Genomic DNA, 22,499 nt, shown 5'->3' with positions numbered 1-22,499 from the left:
TCTCAACCACTGTGCCACCAGGGAGGCCCTCATTGTGGTTTTGATTTGCATTTCCCTGATTATAAGTGATGTTGAACATTTTTTCATATACCTGTTGACCATTTGCATTTCTTATTTGGAGAAATGTCTTTTTAGCTTTTCTGCCATTTTTTGACTGATTGTTTGCTTTGTTTTTGTTGAGTGGAGTGAGCTCTTTGTAGATCTTTGAAATCAGTCCTTCATCAGTTGTAAGGAGTGCAAATATTTTCTCCCAATCAGTAGGGTGTCTCTTTGTTTTGGTCATTCTTATGTAAAATGCAAAATATAAGCAACATGGGCCTGGGTTGGAATGCTAATGAGGTGGATAAATGGAGAGGAAAGGAAGACTTTTTTTTTGTGGAAATGCATAGTATTGCACAGAAATTGAACAACCAGAGTCTGCATAAGGAATTTAGTGTCATGATCTGAAAAACTTTTATGGTGGTATGCAACTGGTGCTGTGCCAGGAGGTAAGGACTAAGTTCATGGATCTTAGTTAACACTTCGTCATGACTTACTAGAAGCAGCGTTGAAAAGTCTTTGAACCATGACAATGTCCTATGATCTGTCTCAGGGGCATTTTATTATTGGAATTTTTCAGGAGTATAATCCACATCACTGGAGGTGAAGAAACAAACATCTTGGCAAATATTTTTTATGTCACGTGTGTAGGATTTAGAAATTTTAGAAATTTATTTAGAAACTGAGAAATCATTTAGAATTTAGAAAATTCTACGCTCAATTGGTTAACCCAGAGGTGACATTAAAAACATATAAAATAATTTACAATGGAGTTCACATTGTGTAGCTTAGATTTAAAATATCTGGCATTGGGAGACTTTTTCACTGTTATTTTGGGGACCTGTTGTCCAATCCTCTATATGATTACACATTAAAAACAGTAGATGGGCCTCCCTGGTGGCGTAGGGGTTAAATCTCAGCACTATGAAGATATCCGTAGCCACTGCAACGTGAGTTCAATCCCTGGCCAGGGAGCTGACTCATATAGGGCACGGCAGACCTCTCCTGTCTCACCCTCTGCTCCCCTTAGCAGTGTATTTAGTAGATCTGCTTGTTCTGCTCCCAACTCTGTCTCTGGTGAATCCTCTCACTGACTCCCCCAGTCCCCGCCTGCACCTTTGGCCAACACCCCAGCTCTTGCATGCATGCATAAATAAAATAAATCTTAAAAAAAAAAAAGAATAGTAGACTTCCACTTCAGATATCAAGTCAAAATGGGTACAGTGTTGATTTATTAATTTTTGTTGGATCATTTCAGTTTCGGAGGGCCGTTTATTCCATCCTCACTGCATGGATATTTCACAGTTATCCACCCTTGGAAGGTAGGAGACCCAGGATATATGTAGCCCTTGGCACAGGGGGCTGACACAAGTACAGCTTGCAAACTGCTGGGAAACTTAAGATAAAAATATATGAGGCAGAGGCAAGGACATGGCTGTGCCTCATTTGCTAACGCATTGATATTTTTGGATTTTGGTTTTGTGACCAAATTTAAATGTGGGAGGATCGCGTGGGTGGGTGTGTATTCTACATGAAAAAAAGCTGGTTGATGATGCTATGAAATTTTTATTTCTTCAGTCAGGTACAGAGCAATTCACATGGTCACAAGCCATAAACATTACCTCATAAATGGCACCATGGAAATGTGTCAACAAAATTAGACCTACTCAAAATCAGCTTTTACAATAACAGCTGCTGGTGCTCTGGCTTGAGAACCAGGTATGAGACCACCTACAACTCCGACTCAGAGTGTTCCAGTCGGTGTGCAAATGGCATGGGCTTCCACCAAGGTGCCAAATAATGCAGCAGGTAGGGCAGCAACATGAAGATAAAATGTTAATATGATTTACTTTTCGCCAGCACTTGGGTGAATGCCAGAGAAACAAATTAATTATAAAACAACTGCTCAAGTCAAAGCATTAAGCCTGCAGCTAGAACACCAAGGTCTGCTTCTGAGCATTCGTCTATTTCTGTTTCTGGATTATCAGGCTATGAAAGTCCCCACGGACAGAGGAAGGGAGGGTTAGGGTTGGCTTAATCCATTGCAGGACACTGCTTGGCCTCTGTTTTTATAAACTGTATGTGGGTGTGCTGGGGGGAGGGTGTGATTAAGGATAGAAAAGTGAGAGGGCCATCAAACAGGGAGGGAGTCGCTCTGTCAGGGAGGTCCAAGGTTTTATTGCCTGAGACTGGAGAACCCACTGCCAAAGGGGAAAAGGGCCCCACCCTCCATGCTCAAATGAAAGCTAAAAAAAGCAAAGGGAAAGTAGAGAAATCATTAGGAAATACTTGCCGAAAACACAGAAACAGCCTAGAACTAACATCAACCTAATATCTTTCTTGGGATTCCCCCTACTCCCTCACGGTTCTGCGAGGCAGGTAACATCATGTCCACAGAGCTGGAAAAGACATTTTCACACTCTAGTCAAATCTTAAAAGGTTGGCTTGCTTACACCCAGATCTACTTGGAAGATTTTTGTAATTGCTGCATGCTTTCAATATCAATTTATCTTAAAGCTTTGGTTAATTTTATAGTTTATTAAAAGTCTTAGATTTTTATTGTGTTGGAGGCATGAGTAAGCTGGCTGACTATCCTGCAGGATCTAGAGGCAGAAGTGAGGCAAGAAACCTTTTTAGCTCTATAAATTTCAGCTTGATTTGGAGGGTGTCTGGATTTAAGAGGACCCGTGTGCTCTGGGTAAGGTTGTCCATGCCAACTAATAGTATAATGTGTGGTGGTCCAGGAATGTTTTAATGAGGTTGTTCCGAGGCACTTTTTACCTACTGCAATTTATTTTCCATGAAATTGATATCTGTGAATAAGATGTGATAGCTCCGTACTAAGGCAGCAACAATTACACTGATTAAAATGGAATCCCATTATGTTTATTCTCTTTGGAAACAGCATCGTCACTTATAGGAGGGTGAATCAAGCAAGGTATGTCTAACCCATTCTTAGTTCAGCCACAGTTCTTATATTTAGACCAGGTATGGTATAGGTTATTGCAATTAAAAATAGGAACTGAAAGATGTATTCAAAGACTCTCCTGCATAGGAAAGGTATTGGAAGGAGCCAATAAAACAGAAAAAAATATTCTTCTGGATAAGCACACTCAGTGGGTCTCTTTTTGGGACATTTATTTTTTCAACACTGAACTATTTCCTTAGAGCTATTCGGCCAGGGTATTGGGGTCACAGCAAAATTGCACAAGAAGTATAGAGAGTTTCTAGGCAGTCTCTGTCCCTATAGAAATTAACCTCCACCACAATCAACTTTGGGCACCACCGTGGTGCATTTGTTATGATGGTTGAATCTTGACACTTACACCTACATGTTTACACCATGGTTTACTCTTGGTATAAAGTGTTCTAAGCATTTGGACTAATGTATATTGATATATGAAGCATGGTAGTATAATTGAGAACAGTTGCATGTACTGCCCTAAAACCCTGGGTTCTGCCTTTTCAACTTTCTCTTCCCTGCCTTCTTGAAACCACTGATCAATTTTTGTTTTATTTTTCAAAAAAGATTTATTTATTTATTTATTTATGCATAGAAGAACTGGGGTGCAGGCCAGAGGTGCATGTGTGCGTGTGTGTGTGTGTGTGTGTGTGTGTGTGTATTTACCAGAGACAAAGTTGGAGCAGAACAGGTGGATCTACTGAAATTCACTGCTATGGGGAGACAGGAGGGGTCTGCTGTGCCATAGGTGGGCCAGCTCTCTGGCCACAGTGGTTATAGCACTCATACTTAACCCCTAGGCCACCAGTGAGGCCCTAACCACTGATCATTTTTATTGTCTTCATAGTTTGCCTTAATATGTAGTGTGTCTCATACAGTATGTAACCTTTCCAGATTGGCTTCCTTTACTTTCTAATATACTTTTAAGATTTCTCCATGTCTTTTCATAATCTGATAGTTCATTTCTTTCTTTCTTTTTTTTTTAGTGCTGAATAATGTTCCATTGCCTGGATGCAGGAATTTAATTTAAAGTTAAGGATTCTGTTGAAATGGAAGAAACAGAAAAGCGGTTTGAACAATAGGAGGAAAAGATGGACTAAATAAACAGCCATCTTCATCAGTGAAAGTCAAATGAATGATATCTCACTACACTTCTCAGAAGAATGGAGTGGCGTTTTCCACAGTAGGGCATGCCTCCCATTCTGGGAGGTTCCTTTCACAAAGGAATCCCTCTCTAGAGTTCTCTAAATGTTTGGACAATATTTGACAGTGAAGACAGTGAAGACAGCCACAGCCCACTGGATTCTCTGTAGTGCCAGAAAAGATTTTACAGTGGAGAGAGAACTTTCCATTGACAGTAAATTTCCAGAACTTAGGCTCCATCACATGAGGAATTTTCATGTCTCTAATGTAACATCCCATTAGAAAGTGCTGGGTGCTATTTTGCCACACAAAAATAGTTTGTTCCTGATACATGTTAGCTTTTTTGCCTTTTTGTTGGTAAATTTAGAAGGAAACTTTTATCTCATTTAGATTTAATAGCAAGAGGAAGTTTCACATAAAAGACAAAACAGACACAGGGAGATGTTTAAAGTTCGTGTGTGGATGTTAAGTTTTGGAGGCATTAAGAGAATCAATTATGCTACAACAGTGGTATGCAATAATGCAAAATAAGGACTAGTCCTATTGGATTTGGGAGAGTTGGCTTTGAACATTTTCCAGTTTGGTGCTGAATATCAGAAGGAGAAACGTGGATTTTGCAGTTTGTTAATGATGTGTTGTTAGCATTTAGCTGAGGACTGACATGAAGAGCTAGTTCTGCTGACTCAGCAATCTGACTCACCAAGACAATGCCCCTTTACGTGATGTAGGGCACTGGGCAAGGGCTGTGCCAAAGGCTGATTATCGTTCCTAAAGCATTGACACCGGTGGATTAGGAATTCTGTCCTGCTACTTAGACTTTTACAATTCCAGAGTGGCACTGCCTTGTCACACCCAGTGATCTTCAGGCTGGATGCTTTTGTTTCTTAGCCATAACTCTTTATTATTTTGATGGTTATTTTTAAATTCATGATATATGTCATTTATTTTTTTTTAAGATTATTTATTTATTTATTTATTTTTATTTATTTATACAAGCACTGGGTACAGTCAGAAGCGCGGGAGGGTAAGAGAATTCACCAGAGCCAGAGCGGGGAGCAGAGCAGGCAGAAGGACCGAAGTACACTGCTGAGGGGAGCAGCAGGCGACAGGAGAGGTCTGCGCACCATGTAGGACCCTCCTCCGGTGGCCGGGGAGCAAACTGGCGCTGCAGAGGCTGCGGGCAGCTTCGCAACCCAGAGCTCAACTGCTGCGCCACCAGGGAGGCCCTATATGTCATTTACTTAACACATCTATTTTCAAGCGATATGAGACCACTTGATGAATTGCAAAATCAATAGTGTATACTTATATTTATCACTTTTCAATATTCATACTATTCTTTTTTTTTTTTTTTTAATAGAGGCATGTTTTATTTATTTATTTATTTGTTTGTTTGTTTGTTGTTTTTGTTTATACATGCACTGGGTACAGTCAGAAGCGTGGGAGGGTGAGAGAATTCACCAGAGCCAGAGCGGGGAGCAGAACAGGCAGAAGGACCGAAGTACACTGCTGAGGGGAGCAGCGGACGGCAGGAGAGGTCTGCGCGCCATGTGGGACCCTCCTCCAGTGGCCGGGGAGCAGCCGGGGATCGAACCGGCGCCGCAGAGGCCACGGGCAGCTTCACAACCCAGCGCTCAACCGCTGCGCCACCGGGGAGGCCCTATTCATACTATTCTTGACATACATTTTATGTATATGTATAACATTGACTTTGGTTAATCATCTACCACTTTTTTAAAAAACTAAAGTAATAATAAAAACATGTTATGTGCTTACAAAGTAGCATTCCCATTGTGCTTCATTCCTATATATAGTTCCATATTTCCATCTGTCACCATTTTCCTTATGCCAGAAGGATTTTTCTTTAACACTTCTTACAGTTAGTTTGGTAGGTGGTATATTCTTTTAACGTCTATATGTCTGAAAAAGTGTTTGTTTCACTGTTGTTTTTGAAAGATGTTTCCACAGAATTCCAAGGGGACAGTTTTCTTTTTCTTTCAGTACTTTAAAGATGTTGCAACATTCTTTTTTCATTTGCACTAATTCTGATGAGAGATTTGCTGTCATCCTACCTTTGTTGCTTTTTATGTAACTACATTTTTGGCCATTTTTGAGATTTTCTCTTTATCCCTTGTACTCAGCTGTCAATGCTGGGGTTGTAATGTACTGGCCACTTTGGGTAAAGGAAACCATATTTTTGGGATGTTGGCTGTAGAATTTCTATCACCCTGGAAAGTGGCTGGCCAGGATCCCACCAGGAAAACAGGAGCCTCAAAACAGAAGTCTAGGGGCACCTGGAGGGGTATTAGAAGGGGTAGGGGCCCCCTCAATTCCTGTGTTTCTGGAATCATAACTCATTCCAGAAGTCTGTGGTTGATGACTGAAATTTGGGGTAGGAAATGGATGTGGCTGAACCTATATAGCCAAGGTATCAAAGAGCTTATTGGAAAAGCAAGTAGATGGCAGATCTCAAAATGACTTGCTCTATGTCAGGGGGAGCAATGGAAGTGATAGGGACCTTGAATATCTAATTCTAATTATGAAGAAAACATTTAGGGGTGTGCGTGCATGTGTGCTTGTGTAGATTTGCCCAATAGAATTCCATTGCATTTTCAAAGTTGCCCTTCCAAATGGGCAAAAGTACATAGTAACAAATTATTCCTTAATATTATAGGATGATAGTATTACTACTAATAATTTATGTTAGGGACTTTGGAAAACTATCAGGAAGTAAAAAATTAAAAAAAAAACAAATGTTTACTCTTACCACTTAGTCAACTACAAAATTTCTTTAAGATACACAAAACACAAAAAGACTCATGAAAAAAAATGGTTATCATTCCTTAGCAATGGGGAAATGCAAATCAAAATCACAATGAGATAGCACCATATCTGTGAGAATAACTCATATCAAAAAGACCAGAATGTTGATGAGGTTGTGGGGAAAAAGGAGCCTTTGTATATTGTTGGTGGGAAAGTAGACTGATCCAGCCTTTATAAAAAGAGTATGGACATTTCTCAAAATAGATCTGCCATATTATTTGGCAATTCCACTCCTAGGTATCTACTCAAAGAATTAAAAAGCCCTAATTCCGGGTGGGGTAGTTATATGAACTCTTATGTTGCAGGACTATTTGCAGTAGTCAAGTTATGGAAACAATTTAAGGTCCAACAACAGAGGTGTGGATTAAGAAGATGTGGTGTATAAACACAATGGAATACTAGTCAGCTACCAAAAAAATAGATGAACTCTTGCTATTTGTGACACCATGGATGAAACTGGAAGGCATTAAGCTAAGTGGAATAAGTCAGAAGGAGAAAGACATGACAGGGTGGAGGGTGGTGGCAGTGGGGAGGGTGCCCGATGGACTGAGGCTTATGCGTGCCTGAGTGTTGGGTGAGGTGTGGAGGGCTCCTTTTTCCCCAAGACCTCATCAACTTTTGCTGAAGAGGACTGAAACTCTACCTAAATCATATGCAATGTTGTAGACTGATGTTTCCTCACTAAACAGTAGCATGATTAAAAGAAAATAAAGATTAATTTAATATTTTGCATTTGATGTAATTTTTTTCTAGACTTCCTATTGTCTGTCTCTGGTTTTATATACAAAGTCCCTGCTGCCTATAACCTTCTTTGCATAGAGGAACTCCTCCAAAAGCTTTTATTTAGTTTGGTTAAATAAATTACTAGTCATCTTTAAAGCCAGGACAAGTCCAAAGTCACCACATGAAGGATAATTCATAATAGTTGTTTTAGAACAACTTTCTCCTTTTCTTGCCAAACAAGTCAGCATCCTAGCAGTTTGGTTTTGCAATGAATCCGAATATATTGCCAGGCTACTTGCACCATCTGGTACAGGAATGTTCAGGAGAGAGAACTGTGGACACCTGGTGGGTTGACTTGAAATGTCAGCTCGAGGGTAAACATCAGCTCTAGTGATGAAAGGCCAAGAAAGCAAAAAAAAAAGAAAACCTAGGAGGAGGAGAAGCTGCTGGAAGCAGCAAAAGAAGCACACCTGTTTCTGTACTTAGAACATATGTACATGTGTGTACCTAGGTGCAATGTAAGCATGTCCAGGTATTGTCAGATCAGTAACTTTTCAGAATCTTAATGAGAGAATGAGATTAAATTCTTGGGCAAGGTAAGAAACCGTGAACTCACATTATCCATGCAAGCTCTGCTAAAGGTAATTGATACTTCCTCCACCTCCAGATTAAAACAACCAGTAGTTGAAACTAACTGTGAAGTGCTCAAGGATGCTGGATTTGAGTAACACAAAACACCTGGGCATGATTAGCAAGAAATTGTGAGCCATTTTCAGTTATACTCTTGCAATTGGTCCACTGCAGTGACAATTCCTTAAAAAATGACTGTCTCCTGTGTGTTTTTATCTAGCTTATATGAACTGATACTGTGCCAGCAAGCACAGGGCAGGTTCACTATGGATTTGGGCAGATGGATAAAGGAGAGTCCTGGAGCCCTTAGTGGATTTTTCAGGCTTTAATGCTCTCAGGGAACCAGGCACACAGGCACACCAAGCAGGGAGGCTGGCATGCAAGGAGGCAGGCCTGGGCTGGGGGCCTGGGGGTGGTGCTGGGAGGCAGGCAGGCAGTCTCCAGTCCTCCATGAATCCATATACTCTTTCCCAGGGCTCTCTGGAGTTTTCTCATGGTCTTGCCTCTTTAGTCACTCGTACTTCAGTAGCTGTCCTCAGTCTGAGTGATGTTGCCCTTATATCCCTGCCCTCCAGACTCAGGTGTGCACACTTACGCATGCCCGCACCCATGTTCCAGGTGTCCACAATCAGGCACATGTGTCCTGCACCCATGCTCCCAAATGTATTTTGCATCAACATGATCAAGGCCATAGGTGATAACCATAGAGACTAGTGGTTTAACAAAAAGCCCTATTAATTCTATTTACCTTGCTCATGATCACACACACACACACACACACACACACATACCCTTTCATTCTCTTTGTTGGTTCACAAGGAGTAAACATCATCTTCTGTATCAAGTTTGATGGCATATTCTCTACCTTTTGGAGTTTAAGGTCATATAGTTAGCAGGGGAGACGACTTTGAAGACAAGGTCCTCCCTGTCCCAAGGACCACATGTTATTTTACTCTGTCATACTGAAACATAAGATCATTTTTTTAAAAGAAGATTTATTTATGCATACAAGAACTGGGCTACAGGCCAGAGGTGTGGGTGGCGGGGGTGGGGGTGGGGTGAGAGGTTTCACCAGAGACAGAGTGAGGAACAGAACAGGCAATCAACAGAAATACACTGCTGAGGGGAGCAGCAGGCAAGTCAGAAGAGGTCTGCTGCACCATGTGGTTTGCTCCCCCTTTGCTCCCTGGTGGGGGATTGAACTCATGCTGCAATGGCTGTGGATTGCTTCATAGGTTGTGGCTTAATCCCTTGTGCCACCAGGGAGGCCCTGCAACTGTAGTTTCAGCTTGTCACATTAACAGGGTGAACAAAGGTTGTGTGGTGGAATGTAGTTGAACACATTGTTATCAATTTCAGAAGTTTAGACCCCACTCTAAGCATTTTAACTTCCATAATATTGAACTTACACTAATGAACTTAAATACAAATTTTTTTTCCTGGCTACTTTGCAATTAAAGTTTTAGTGTAATCTAAGATTCTTATCTCTAACCTTTTTTATATTTCTACTTACTCATCTCTATCAAATCAGCATCCATTTTCTCTGTCCTGGTCTAAGCTAAGGTTCTTGTAATTATTTTTGCACAGAACTTCCCAATATTCTTCTTCTTTTGCTTAGATAGTTGATGATGGAAAGTTTAAATCTTACTTTCCTCCAGGATCCTAAACTACCTGTTGTTTGCAAAAATGTAAAATGAACAAGACTGTTTTGTGTTCCTGAATACTTCCCTCTTCTCTGCTCCATGCATCTCATTTTATCTGACCGTTGAGCTTATCCTAAGATTTATCTGAAATGCTTTCATTTTCTTGGTATCTTCAGTGCTTCCTTCAGGTTTTCTCCTTCCACTTTTTAGAACATTATTCAATGTAATTACATTGCTCTAATTTTTGGTTAATTGGTTGTCAACACTGCTGCACTGTGAACTCTTAAAAGCTAGTGTCCAAATTATATTCTTCTCACAGCCCTGGAACCATGTATGTGCTTGACAGAGAAGAACCATTGAATGGGAATTTTTTTGAGTGCGTTGATCCTGAAAGCCTTTGGGAATCTTCTGGAAGTAAAGTTAGAGTTAGGGGGAAGCATTTTATTGAGTCTCTGCGGTACATATTCAGGGGAGATATTTGAACACAACTGGGAGTTATTGAAAGGAACTTGACAAATTACTTACTTTATAAACATAACCAAATGTCTTGGAATTGGTAGTTTCTCAACTCTGATGCTCAAAGGATCAAATTTAAAATTGCCATATAGATATAAATGACTCCAGTCTTAAACTGTTACCCAGAAAGCTCTTTGAATGCAGCAGAACCCTCAAATACCTATTTTCATAGCTCCCAGAGCAGTGATTCTTCCATTTCTCCCTCCTCACCCCTTCCCCATAGCAAATGGCACCTACATGCCCAAGCAATCACCTGGGAGTCTCCCTGGAACACCCCTTTCTCTCTTTCTGCCACATTCAACAATCATCAAGCCCTCCAGCTTATTCTTCCAGATCCTTAATAATATTGCAAATCTGTTCTCTGTTCCAGTTTCATAGTCCCACAAGGGTCTTCATCTTTTGTCCTCTGGTAACTGCAAAGGCTTCTGGTTTCTTTTGTCTCCTCCCATCACCTATTCTCTATGACACAGTGGAGTGATTTTTTTTAATAAAGCAAATCTGATCATGTGTTGGTCCTATTTAAAACTATCCTCAATTCTCCATCATCTTCAAATAGAGTCTTAACTCAGACTGGCTTCCAAGGATTTGCTTGAAATGCAACCTGCTTTCTTCTCTAGCTGAACTTGACAGAGTGCCCCTCTCCCCTCAGTATTGCACCACACTGAATTCCTTGCCTTCCTCCCCCACAGAAGTGACATATTTTTCCATCTTCAGGCTTTTCAACATAATGCTCTCTTTTTTTTAGAACTTCACACCTACCTCCCATTCCCACTTCAACTTCCTTCTCATTGTTCAGTCCTTAACTTAAATATTATCCTTTTCGGAAGAATTGCTTTAGTCTTCAAAACTGGGTTAAATGGTCCTCCAATGTGCCCCATGAATACATCTGTTGTGATTCTCACCACAAGGATGTGGTCATTGAATTTGTGTTTCTCTCACTAGATGGTGGATGCTGTTGGGGCAAGGCTAGGTCTTAATAATTATTATAATCCTAGTTTCAAACACAGCATTTGGACACAGAAATTGCTCAAGAATTATTTGTTGACTAAGCAGATAATTGTCAATACACAGCCACATAAATAAGGTTGGCGACTTGCCAATTTGGGGATCTGCTGACAAAACTCTTCAAAACCAGTACAATCTTGACATCTGTTTCAACCCAGACACTTAGAGCACTTAAAAATATTCACCTAATCCATTCAGATCATTATCTGTTGCTTATTAAGGGTGAAAAAGTCAATCCAGTCTAATTAAGAGTGCAAAGGGTCAGTCTGGCCCTACAATACTACATAGGGCATGTATTGTCTTGACCTCAGCCAATTAAAATATTGGTAAAGGAGAAGTGAAACTAGAAGAGAATTCACATAGCTCCTTACAGCAGAAGGAAATAGTGACTAAAAGACAAAGGAGATGACTTAGGTAGAAAATATTTTGACCTTGAATAATAAAAAGTCTGAGAAAAGTTTGTGTAGAGAAAATACTAACCTTCTTGCCCTAGGTTACTGTTGAGGACAAAATTTACACATGATTTACAATTTCTATAGGGATGACCTCATTTAAAAGTGTTGAAAGTCAGCTCTCATTATCTACCCTGACTTTTTTTGGGACTAGTTTCAAGTCTAAGTACAATTGATGAAATTTTCTGGAAACACCAGGGAGAGGAATTAAAAAATGATCACAAATACACCAATGAAGTTACCAGTGACAGTCTATGGTGAATGCATTTTGTAAGTTCTAAAAGAATAAATAAATTACTTGAATAAAATAATTTGAAAACATGTTTTCCTAATTGGTAAAGAGACCTTGATAGTTAAATCTTTTGGAAAATAATTGCAATTTTGGTTGAGGATGGCTGTTATCTGCAGTATCTGGTTACATCTGCCACAACTTACTCAGTGTGCTTACTTTATTCCTTCAAAACTTATTGAACACTGAACTGACCTTTGACCTGGATGAACTCCTTCAAGGCATTTTCCATATTGTATTTGATGCTAGAGAGTACTGAGTGGGGAATGGGATAATGGGGGGAAACGTGGGGAGTCTTGTCCAGAAGTGTTAGTTTTCTCTTAACACATCCAAATCCATCAGGAATTCTATCAATTTTTCTTTTTGTTTCTTTTTTTATTACATCCCTCTGAGAACCCTCTGCTCAGCTCTAGACTCAGCTCTCAGGCCCTTGCTGCCCAGTGGCTGCTATAAAGTCCCCCTTGGACCATTATTTTGGGAATACCCTTCACTTCTTTCCTGAGATGGGTATCATACTTCTTGGAGACAATGTAGTCCTTTCTTGATTACTCTCTTGTTTTGGTAGAACAGCCATCAGTAACTTCCTTAGAATAGTATATGAAAAATTTCCATAGGCATCAAATATCTGAAAATATGTTTATTCTATTTTAATTGATTTTGGCTGAGGTGGAAGTTTGAACACCATTTGGACTTCTGATCCTTTGTATGAAAATGGGTTTTGTGTTCCCACTCTTAGATTTGTACAATATCCTCTTTGCTCTCTGATTTCTTCAAATCTAGTCATGTGTCTTGGTGTAGGTCTTCGTTACTCCTTATTGAGGACACTCAATGATCTTTATTCAACCTCAAGGCTTATGTTTTCAATTCTTGGAAATTATCTTGAATGTTTTCTCTTTTTCATCTCTTCTTCCCATTCTTTGTGAAATGTCTAATGTTTTGCCTTTGGAAATCCTGGACTTCCCCTCTTCTATTTTAATACCTCCATGAGAAATAAGATGAAGATAAAAAGGAGACTAATGCTCAGTGATAAATGAAGCATGGAAATAAAATATTGACAAATGGTTGAGTATCTAATGATCTGTGTTCAGTTCTTAGTTTCTGACTTATCTGCAGCATTCAACACAATTTTCTGTCTCTCCATCTCCCTCCCTGTCTTCTTCCTCCTCCTTCTCTTCTCTCTCTTTTTCCTGTCCCATCTCCTCCTCCTCCTTCACGGCTCCCTTCATCTCTCTCTGTCTCCCTCCCTCCATTCTCTGGCATGGGTTTCTCTGTCTTTCCTCTCTTTGATTTTTCTTTCTATTGGGTCTTGCTTCAGAAAGGAACAAATATCTATAATGTTACAAATATAATAAAACAAAATTTGATGAGGAAAATATGCATAGGGAAGAGTAATAAGAAAGATTGTGAACTACATGCCAGAAGCGAGATGATATACAGAGTATCACTTCTTATTGCAAATATTTGTCAGAGGGTCGAAAACTTGGGTCACAAGTTTGGGTATAAGATTCTTAGCAGCTACATTAAAAGGTTTCACAATTGATTAAAATAATCACTGTTTACTTAAGATAAAAGAAAATTGTTCAAGAGAAAAAAACATTTCCTAGAACTTAAACTCAAGAGACATTTACCTGGAAACATAGCAAACATTTTCAATAAGATTTGGGTTCTCCGGGCCTCCTTGGTGGTGCAGCGGGTTGAGCACAGTGCTCTGAAGCTGTCTGCAGCCTCTGCAGCACAGGTTCAATTCCTGGCCGGTCAGTGAGATTCCCACATGGCGTGGCAGACCTCTCCTGTCGTGCCCTCTGCTCCCCTCAGCAGTGTTTTCAGTCTGTTTGGCTGTTCTGCTCCCCACTTTGTCTCTGGTGAATCCTCTCACCCTCCTGCGCCTCTGGCCTATACCCCAGCTATTGTATAAATAAAAAATAAATCTTTAAAATAAAATAAAATAAAACAATTGTTAAAAAAAAAAAAAGATTTGGGCTCTGAATCTGACATGCAGGTCTTGATTTCCCAAACTGAGTCATCACCAAAAAAAAAAAAAAAAAAAAAAAGGCAGTGTCCAGCAGGAACACATCAGATTCATGCTTTTAAAAATCCGATTTTCGGTAACTTCCACTTGACCAGTTTATCTTTATTGTTCATAGTAAGGGAAAAAAGTTATTCCAAAAAGGTAGAGCCCTTAATCTGCTGAGAAGGGGGAAGATCAACCTGGAAATGAGTATACTCAAAGCAGATGAGTTTGCAAGTGGTGTAGAGTCTGGCCAAGAACCATCTACTTTTATTTCTCTCATGAGAACTTTTAACATTATCTGCCTCCTTACTAAGGCATGGTCATATACAGAGGGTGAATTTTTGTTGATCTCCAAGTTATCATCTATCCTTTGCTTATAAAATTCTATGAACCTTCTTTGCCAAAATACACCTGTTAATATGTCAATGATGAATTTGAGAACAAGGTTTCATTTTCCATTAATTAAGCTATTTGTTTATTTTTATCTTTTAAATTCAGTCTTACAGAGGCTACAGAGTCCATTGGGGTCACCAAAAAGATTGTGGGAAGCTGGAGGTATATTAGATTAGAGGATGGAGGCCAGGGTGGTGGAGGGGTGCACAGAATTCCCCTAATTATGATTGCCTGGTTCCTTTATGTGCTACATTCCTTGATATTAATTATGAAAATATGTTGAAATCAGAAAACAAAATAAAAGATGAAAACAGTAAGGATAATTAAAAAAAAATTAGAAGACAGTGGTTTAAGCAGAGTTAAAATATTCAAAGAGAGAATAAGGTAAGGAAATTTAAGTTAAAAAGGTAAGGAAATTTAAATTTTGACATAGAGGTTAAATAGGGGATTTTAAAATCCCATAAAGGTAAAAGGTTAAGAGTTTAAAAATACAAAGCAGATCAGATTTAAAAATAAAAGATAAAATACTATAAGCCAATGAGGTAAAAGGTTAGAAATGAGTAAAAGCTATAATGGTTTAGGCTGAAAGGCTAAAGCCCATGAGATAAAAAATCAAAAACAGCCTTTTCCTTGGGATTAAGATTTTGGAAACAGGAAATCAAAACTAAAACAGAAAAGGAAATTTAAAATATTAAAATATAAGAACAAAGTGAATGAAGGAACTATTATTATTGTTATTTAAATCAACAGAAAAAAAAAAGGGAATTGGTTTGTGGAAATGGAGTATTTGACAAGATTCTGGAGGCAGCCTGGACTTCTCTGGAAGCAGGAGGCTGGTAGAGGCTGCCTTGATATGTGTTTGGAAAGTGTGAGTCCAGGGATGGAGGTCAGACACTGTCACCTTCACGGAGTGGAGAGAGGACTGAACAAGCCAGAGTGACCTGACCTCTGGGGTATCACAGGGAAGCACTGCCTTCCTCTGTCTTTTCAAAATTTGCTCTAACTGTTCAACTATCTCACCTGTATGCTCCACCAGCCTCAGCCCTGACAGTTCCTCACCGATCTTGGCATTAACTGCTGCCCCAAGTTTTTTCCATCTAATCTCTCTCCTCACTGCAACCAGATAAACCTCCCGCAAACATTATTTTGGTCATGGAACTATATTGTATAAAAACCTTCTGTGCTTACTATTTTAAAAACCAAACTCCAAATTTATTTAAAAAAATATGGCTTCAGTGTTCTTTTTCAAGCAGCTTAGAGATCTTCTATATTCACACTTATTTTTCCCCAAATTTTGTTGTTTTGTTAGTGATTTACATAAGTATATAATTTTGGGAATGCAACCTAGGTGTACTACTGTTGGCGATGTAGTTTGGGACTCAACTCTGATGGCAATGGAAACAAAAGCAAATATAAACAAATGGGATCACAACAAACAACAAAGCTTTTGTACCATGCAAGAAGCCATCACAAAAGCAAAAAGGCAACCCTATAGATGATGAGAAGATATTTGTCCATCACACCTCCAACAAGGGTAAATTTCTAAACTATAGTAAGAACTTACATAATTCAAAACAAATAACCTAATCAAAAAATAGGCAAAATACCTAAATAGATACTTCTGCAAGATATACAGGCTACCGACAAGAAAAAATTTTCAACATCAGATTCAAATCCAAATCACCATGTGATATCACCTCCCCCCTGGGACATATATCCACTGTTGATAGGAATGTGAATTGGTGCAGCTTCTATGGAAGATTCCACAAAAAAACTAAAAATTGAAATAGGATACAACAATCCCACTTCTAGGTATTTATGTAAAGAATATGAAAACACTAATACAAAAGATTTATACATGCCTATATTCATCATTACTCACAAAACCAGGATGTTGAACCAACCTAAATATCCATCAATAGATGACTGGATGAAGCAATTGTGGTCTTTATGCTCAATTTAATAGTTCTCACCTACTACGAAAGATGAAGTGAATAATGACTTGTAAGACAAACTATATTGATGTATGTGCTTTAATTCAACCTTGCTGCAGTACTTCTAACTCCCAAGACTGGAGATTGTATATTTTGAAGTTGTGTATTTACTCATGAGCTTTGAAATTATTTCAGAAAAAAAGGAGTTTTTAGTCACAGAGAAATGGGGTGGGGGGGAAGGGAAGGAGGAAGGGAGGGAAAGAAAGAGAGGAAAAGAAGAAGGGGAATTCATGTTAATGTGTTTCTGGGAAAATTAGATTTTTGTTTTAATGGAATTAATACTGAAGCTCTCTTTTTAGCAATTCCCCAGAATGACTGTCCCCCCTGAATTTAACAATATATTACCTTTAAAAATGCTTTTTGAGTATTTTTCCTCTTAGTTCTGAAAATTCATCTTTTTTCAGTGTTTGAAGAGGGGAAATGATTTGGGAAAGAAAACTAACCATATTTAAGATTATCTCAGGGAGTTTTCTGCCAAAATGCCAGATGCTACTAGAAAAAAAATCTGCCACAATTTGCTGTCTGGGAAATGTGCCTGACTCTTTAACAGGGATAAGGAGAACAATGTAAAAGAATGAGGTATATGGCATTCCTACTCTAAATAAGCAGTGTTTTTATAGCAAAAAATGTTCTAGTTAAGACTGTTAGGATTATATCACTAATTCCCATTAAAATTCTATTATTTAGAGTAAATGCAGTAGAAATGCTAGCTACTCTCACACTTAGCCTTCCTAAAAACTTTTTAATGTTGGTATCATGAAACTCTCTATGATTATTGTGAATTTTCACCTGAAGCTTCCAGATTCAGAGCTAAGTTTTACATTTCTACCTTCTCATGATCATGTTTATTTTCATTTCCTTTTTTAATTTTTTGTACAGGTTTGGATATGTGACAAGTCAAATCTATGTCGCATTTACCATAGATCATATCCTTCTACTCGCTGTGAATGAAATGGTATTAGAAATAGAATTGAATTTAGAGAAATGGAATATGTGGGGGGCTTAAAGCTGAGGCAATTGAAAGAAACCTTAAATTATAAGATAGTTCCCTTCATATTATTTTGACATAAAAAATGCTCAAGTGATTTGAATCCTGAGTTTTCATTTAATTTTGCTTTCTGATTCCAGTGTAGTGTGGGAGCAGTTCACATAAACTCTGTGAAAAGCAGGCCTTGCTATACTAGTCAAAATTCTCTAGGATAGATTAGAAAGCCATCTAAAATGTCTTGCTTTTTGAGTTATCCTACTCTTACTCTGTCTGACGTTTGGGTTGTTCAATAGTTCACCATTCTTTGTTTATGATGAACTGAATGTGCATATCTCCTTCCACGTTCATACGTTGAAATCCTCATTCCCAGTATAACTTCCAGTGAACCAAGGAGGTAATTGCCTTTATTTTTTTTTAAAGATTTATTTATTTATGCATGTAAGAACTGGGGTACAGGCCAGAGGTGCAGAGGTGAGAGAATTCACCAGAGACAGAGTGGGTATGAAAACAGGCAGATAGACTGAAATCCACTGCTAAGGGGAGCAGTGGGCAAGACAGGAGAGGTCTGCTGCACCATGTGGGTCAGCTCCCTAGCCGGGAATCGAACACAGGCTGTAGCAATGATAGTGCTGAGACTTAAACCCTAAGCCACCAGGGAGGCCCATTTTTCCTTTATAATGACCTTGAGGACTGACCAACTGTCCCATGAAATGTACCCCAATCTAGATTTGTCCAGTGTTTTTCTCTTAGCAAGGCTGGAGCTAGATGATTTTTGAAAGAATACCACAGAGGTGACATGCTCTCCTCATTTCATGAAATGAGAAGGTAACTGTTATCCACACAAAATCACTCATGCTAAATTGAAGTTGTTTGTACCAAATTATTATGATTGCACAACCCCTGAATTGTGTTGACAATAGCAAAAACTTGCAGTTTCTGATTGGACATAGAAAACCTCAGTTAAAAAATGAAAAATTCTCCCTTTCCATTAATGTTATGGAAAATAAGATTATATGTGCTTCTTTGTGTGTGGTCTTATGCATAATGAATATTACCTATAAAGCCTAATATTTTTCTCTCTGTTTAAAGAACATAGTGAAATATGCTGGCTATATTAATAAGAAGGAACTTTCTCTAAGCTTCTTAGATCATTTCTGAGACACAGGTAGGAACATTGACACAGAGCCCAACTTAGCTCTCCCAGTATTAGCACATTAGGCACCTTATAAAATATAATTTATTAATGTCTTGCCAGCCATACCACCCTCAAGCGTGATGCCACCAACACATTAAATAAGGACACTTGGCAGGTAACCCAGAAGGTAGTGTGGAAGTAATTGTATGATACCCTTTTGTGATTCCTGACTAATGGATTTGTGAATAAAGCAGTCTGCCATGTGTTGATGGGAAAAATAGAGAGACATAAACCTTAAGAGATAGACCACTTCATTTGAAAAGATTGAGATGTTTCCTCAGTCTTATATTTTGTGGGCACATTTATATTGGAATTTACCCAATGTTGAATCAAATCTGATGATAAAGAGCTGGTCCACAAGGGGCTGTTCTTTGGCCAGGGTTAGGCCATGAATGAACACTTTGCTCCCCACAAGGCCTTAGCTTGCCCAGCTTCACCCTTGAATTGGGTCCATTGTACCTCACAAAACTCTTGAAATTTTATTGGTTATACATATTTTACTTTCTGTCTTGGAGTATAATTTAATGTGCCCATGCTCATAATGCCTTCAGGAAGTGCCTGTGACTTAGAAAGCAAGAGTTAACTGTGGGAAAGTATTAAAGAAAGTTTCTGAATTAAACTTACTTTCACCATGATGTTGACTCAAACTAATTTCAGAGAATGCATTAAAAAATGTCTACTGGATGTCTCACTCATAGCAGGAATGTAGAAAACTTAAATAAGGGACCAGGAAAAAGAATAATTATAAGAAAGAAAATATCAAAATCAACAAATAACTATGAACAAGAGACACTCTATGGGGGGTGGAGGGTGGGGAAAGGGGGGCTTGGGGTAAAAATAAGGGGGTTGTAATTGTATGGGGAATATAAGAATAAAATTTAAATTAAAAAAATAAAATTAAATAAATAAATTAAAAAAAACATCTTTTGCTTTCTGAATGAATGCCCAATATTGCAAATCATTTATGTTAGAGTATAAAAAGAAATAAGAAACAACTGTGCCTTCATATGATATATTGTTAGACAAAAACTGAATTTGTAATTAATCAAGAGTAAAATGCAGAATATACAATAGAAGAATGAAAATATAATAATAGATTTTACAAAGCTATTTACATTGTTAAAATATGTAAAGATATATAAATTGGATGGGCATCTCAATTTATTGGGAGATAAAGTTGTGTTTGGGTGAACTGGTTTGTATTTGACACTCATAAGAACTTTCAAGTCTTAATGATAAAACTGCATGCTTACCCTAGGGATTTTGTCACGGCAAAATTATCTCACCAAGTGAGAAGTCAACCTTGGACCTCTCAGCTCCATAACTTGGCAGTCCTCAATAGTACACCCACATTCCTTGGCAGAAAAAGGCTCCCAAGAATTCAGAGTTCCTAACCTCTGAGTTTTTTTTGGTAGTATGTCATAATCACACCTGTGGTCTCTATCTTCATTCTTTTAGAGTTACATTAAGTGGAGTACAAACAGTTAATCTACCCAGTACACATTCTTGCCTTTCAATGCACTAGATGATGCAATAAGTGTGGGGAAGCTTGCAGAGAAAAAAAAAATATGAAAATGTCATTTCTGTCATTTGTTAATTCTCATGTCTTTATAATCTGTGGTTCTCCTAAGTAGGTCCTGTTTTAAAATGAATTGCCCAGCAATGAGGACCCCCATATCTGTGTTCCAGAAGTGATGCTGTTCCCCAGGATATCCACATCTTCTTACTTCATTTCCCCACCCCACTTTATTTATGGTAAGGTGGAGATAGGGTGAAGGATTGGGAATTTTTCTTATTTTCATATATTTTCAGCAATGCATTTAAAACAATTGTAGGGTCTTTCCTGTTGGCTCAAGGGATTAAGATGCAGCACTATGTAGCTATCTGCAGCCACTGCAGCACGAGTTCGATCCCTTGCCAGGGAGCTGACACACATGGTGAAGCAAACCTTGCCTGTGTCACCTGCTGCTCCCCTCAGCAGTGGATTTCAGTCAATCCACTGTTTTGCTCCCCACTCTGTCTCTGGGGAATCCTCTCACCCTTTGCACCTCTGGCCTGTACCCCAGTTCTTACATGTATAAATAAATAAATCTTTCAAAAATATAATAAAATAATTGTATTTTACTAAGCATTTACGCTTTTATTTTTGAGAACTTTTCAAAATAGCTAGTTCACCATAATTTTCAGAATGGATGTTCTCTTTAGAAATTCTACTGAGAGAAAATGAAATAAATATTTTATCTCATTCCTTTCAATTGTATCTCATGTTTTACCCATAAAACTTTTTTTTTCAGTGAATGAATGAATGTATGAGGTACTATAGTCAGTTCACAATTATAACAATCTATCTAATATTACAGATATTATTGGAAAACACGAAGAATTCTCTCAGGTTTTTGTTTATTCTTTGTGCAACACCATCTCTCTTTACCATACTCCCATACCAGTATTCTTCAACTATTTTAGTCATTCTTGTGAAAATAGGACATTTGACCTCCCCTGCAAGAACAACATAAAATCAGACCTCCTCTGTTCTGCACCGAATACAAACATGATGGACTAGGTCTCATGAAAGTTTGGAAGAATGTATACTGTTGGTGGGAATGTAGACTGGTCTAGTTCTATTTTTTAAAACATTGCTTTTTTTTAAAAAAAGATTTATTTATTTGTTTATTTATACAAGCACTGGGTACAGTCAGAAGCGCGGGAAGGTGAGAGAATTCACCAGAGCCAGAGTGGGGAGCAGAGCAGGCAGAAGGACCGAAGTACACTGCTGAGGGGAGCAGCGGGTGGCAGGAGAGGTCTGCAGCCATGTGGGACCCTCCTCCCGTGGCCGGGGAGCAGCAGGGGATCGAACTGATGCTGCAGAGGCTGCGGGCAGCGTCGCAACCCGGAGCTCAACCGCTGCGCCACCGGGGAGGCCCTGGTCTAGTTCTTAAGGAAAATAGTGTGCAGGTTTCTCAAAATACAATTAAAAATTGCCATGTGATCCAGCAGTTCTTTTTGGTATCCACTCAAAGAACACAAAAAGCACTAATTCAATGTGCTCCTGTGTTTATTACAGCACTGTTTACAATATGCAAGTATGAAAATAACCTAAATACCTTATGATAGATGAATAGATAAAGAAAATGTGTTTTATACTTAGGCACAATGGAATACTATTCAGCTATAAAAAAGGAAGAAATAATGCCCTTTGTGAACAACTTGGATGAGCTGCAGGGGATGATGCTAAGTGAAACAAGTCAGAGTTGAAAGCAAATACAGGATGATTTCACTCCAATTGAATATAAAGAAACAAAACAAAGGAAGAGACACACACTTTAAATCTGATTAAGCCAAAACAAACCCTTTAAATCTGATTGAAGAATTGAGGCTGTAAAGAGGGAAAGTGGGAGCGGGGACAAAGTGGGAAGAGGACCCAATGGACTGTAGTGGAGGATTATTTGTGCCTTGATGGTGTGTGTGGTATGGTAAGGTACATTTGAAGGGGTGTGATCTATACCTGTAAATCACATACAGTATTGTAAACAAATCAGAAAATATATAATATACAACATATCAAAAAAGAACTTGGGAAAATAGTTCCATGGAGTTGTATAAGTTGGTACATTATTGGAAGAGCTGGAGATAGAATAGGGAAATCATTGGTGCAATCAGAAGTGTCAGTTAACATGCAGAAATAATGATGAT

At 38.6% G+C, this 22,499-nt stretch overlaps 1 long non-coding RNA gene across 1 annotated transcript; it reads left to right on the top strand.

The window, feature by feature from the left end:
* Positions 1-1,306: 1,306 nt before the first annotated feature.
* On the top strand, positions 1,307-4,569 carry LOC129146033 (uncharacterized). The gene is made up of 3 exons (XR_008552342.1): positions 1,307-1,361; positions 1,618-1,848; positions 3,988-4,569. It is a non-coding gene; the product is annotated as an uncharacterized LOC129146033 (long non-coding RNA).
* The last annotated feature ends 17,930 nt before the right edge of the window (positions 4,570-22,499 follow it).

Source organism: Talpa occidentalis, unplaced genomic scaffold (assembly GCF_014898055.3).
Source record: "Talpa occidentalis isolate TD23 unplaced genomic scaffold, MPIMG_talOcc4v2.1 talOcc4.16, whole genome shotgun sequence".
NCBI classification, from domain to species: Eukaryota; Metazoa; Chordata; class Mammalia; order Eulipotyphla; family Talpidae; genus Talpa; species Talpa occidentalis.
Note: the sequence above shows the minus strand (reverse complement) of the source record. Positions and strands in the feature narration are given on the sequence as shown.